The following is a 2,500-nucleotide window of genomic DNA, read 5'->3' on the forward strand; positions in this document are numbered from 1 at the left end:
TCATCGGCAGCCTCGACCACCATCGGCACACGCTGGGCCCTGGTGCGGGCGCTTGCCTCGACCACCATCGGCACACGCTCGGCCCTGGTGCGGTCGGTTGCCTCGAGCACCATCGGCACACGCTGGGCCCTGGTGCGGCAGGTTGCCTCGACCACCATCGGCACACGCTGGGCCCTGGTGCGGGCGGTTGCCTCGACCACCATCGGCACACGCTGGTCCCTGGTGCGGGCGCTTGCCTCGAGCACCATCGGCACACGCTGGGCCCTGGTGCGGCAGGTTGCCTCGAGCACCATCGGCACACGCTGGGCCCTGGTGCGGCAGGTTGCCTCGAGCACCATCGGCACACGCTGGGCCCTGGTGCGGGAGCTTGCCTCGAGCGCCATCGGCACACGCTGGGCCCTGGTGCGGCAGGTTGCCTCGAGCACCATCGGCACACGCTGGGCCCTGGTGCGGTCGGTTGCCTCGAGCACCATCGGCACACGCTGGGCGCTGGTGCGGGCGCTTGCCTCGACCAGCATCGGCACACGCTGGGCCCTGGTGCGGCAGGTTGCCTCGATCACCATCGGCACACGCTGGGCCCTGGTGCGACAGGTTGCCTCGAGCACCATCGGCACACTATCGGCCCTGGTGCGGGCGGTTGCCTCGACCACCGTCGGCACACGCTGGGCCCTGGTGCGGGCGCTTGCCTCGAGCACCTTCGGCACACGCTGGGCCCTGGTGCGGGCGGTTGCCTCGAGCACCATCGGCACACGCTGGGCCCTGGTGGGTTTAGGCACATCTTCAAATTTCTGCCGTGCCAATGCCATTTTTATGGCTTGTAAATTCATACAATGGTCCCCTAAGCCTTCACGTGAAGTTTCGTTGGAAGATGACTCGTTTTCTATTTTTCATGATTTTCGAAACTTTTTGCGGTTCGGGATTTTTTAAAATTTTTTTATAAGGATTTTTGGCCCCAAATTTTGTAGGCATGATCCTTCTATTTTTGTTGGCATGCACAAAAAAATTCAGCTAAAAACTCGAAGTAGAGAAGATTTTGTGACCGTTTGAAAAAAGTGTCCCCATTTCAGACACTTTAACGGCTACTGGTAGCAAACCTGTAAAATCTCAAATGCTCTTTAAGGGGGTGTGAATTCTCAGAGGTTTGATGAGGGATAGGGGGCCAACACAAGGCCAAGTACCAGCACCCATCGCACATCATGTGCGCACACCCCCCCGGCCCCCCTCCCAATCGCCGGAACCCCAATGCCGCCGGTCAGGTTCTCCGGCGGTACTCCGGCGATGCTCCGGCGATGCTCCGGCGATGCTGTCCCGAGTGAAAAAAATGCGGCACCAGCACATGCTGGAGCCAAGCATGGGCACCGTGGCTCAAAATCGAACTTCGGCCAAGGCCTCGACCATCAATGGCACATGATGGCGCATGGTGATGGCACATGCATCGACCATCATCGGCATAGGCTGCCCTTCGGTACGGGCACTTGCCTCGACCGCCATCGGCACAAGCTGGGCCTTGGTGTGGGTTGTTGCCTCGATCACAATCGGCACATGCTGAGCCTTGGTGCGGGCGGTTGCCTCGAGCACCATCGGCAGACCCTGGGCCCTGGTGCGGCCGGTTGCCCCGATAACCATCGGCACACGCTGGGCCCTGGGGCGGGCGCTTGCCCCCAGCACCATCGGCACACGCTGGGCCCTGGTGCGGGCGGTTCCCTCGACCACCATCGGCACACGTTGGGCCCTGGTCCGGGCGGTTACCCCCAGCACCATCGGCACACGCTGGGCCCTGGTGCGGGCGCTTGCCCCCAGCACCATCGGCACACGCTGGGCCCTGGTGCGGGCGGTTGCCCCCAGCACCATCGGCACACGCAGGGCCCTGGTGCGGGCGGTTGCCCCGAACACCATCGGCACAAGCCGGCCCTTGGTGCGGGCTCCTGGCTCGACCACCATCGGCACACGCTGGGCCCTGGTGCGGGCGGTTGCCTCGAACACCATCGGCACACGCCGGCCCTTGGTGCGGCCGGTTGCCTCGACCACCATCGGCACACGCTCGGCCTTGGTGAGGGCGCTTGCCTCGACCACCATCGGCACACGCTGGGCCCTGGTGCGGGCGCTTGCCTCGACCACCATTGGCACACGCTCGGCCTTGGTGCGGGCGCTTGCCTCGACCACCATCGGCACACGCTGGGCCCTGGTGCGGGCGGTTGCCTCGACCACCATCGGCACACGCTCGGCCTTGGTGAGGGCGCTTGCCTCGACCACCATCGGCACACGCTGGGCCCTGGTACGGGCGCTTGCCTCGACCACCATCGGCACACGCTCGGCCTTGGTGCGGGCGGTTGCCTCGACCACCATCGGCACACGCTGGGCCCTGGTGCTGGCGGTTGCCTCGACCACCATCGGCACACGCTGGGCCCTGGTAGGGGCGGTTGCCTCGAACACCATCGGCACAAGCCGGCCCTTGGTGCGGGCGGTTGCCTCGAGCACCATCGGCACACGCTGGGCCCTG

At 64.9% G+C, this 2,500-nt stretch overlaps 1 long non-coding RNA gene across 1 annotated transcript in view; it reads left to right on the forward strand.

The window, feature by feature from the left end:
* LOC149504361 (uncharacterized) overlaps positions 1-2,500 on the forward strand; it is a 13,438-nt gene that overhangs the window by 10,061 nt on the left and 877 nt on the right. The window lies entirely within an intron of this gene.

Source organism: Durio zibethinus, unplaced genomic scaffold (assembly GCF_047325235.1).
Source record: "Durio zibethinus cultivar Kanyao isolate XHJ-2024 unplaced genomic scaffold, ASM4732523v1 HiC_scaffold_3, whole genome shotgun sequence".
NCBI classification, from domain to species: Eukaryota; Viridiplantae; Streptophyta; class Magnoliopsida; order Malvales; family Malvaceae; genus Durio; species Durio zibethinus.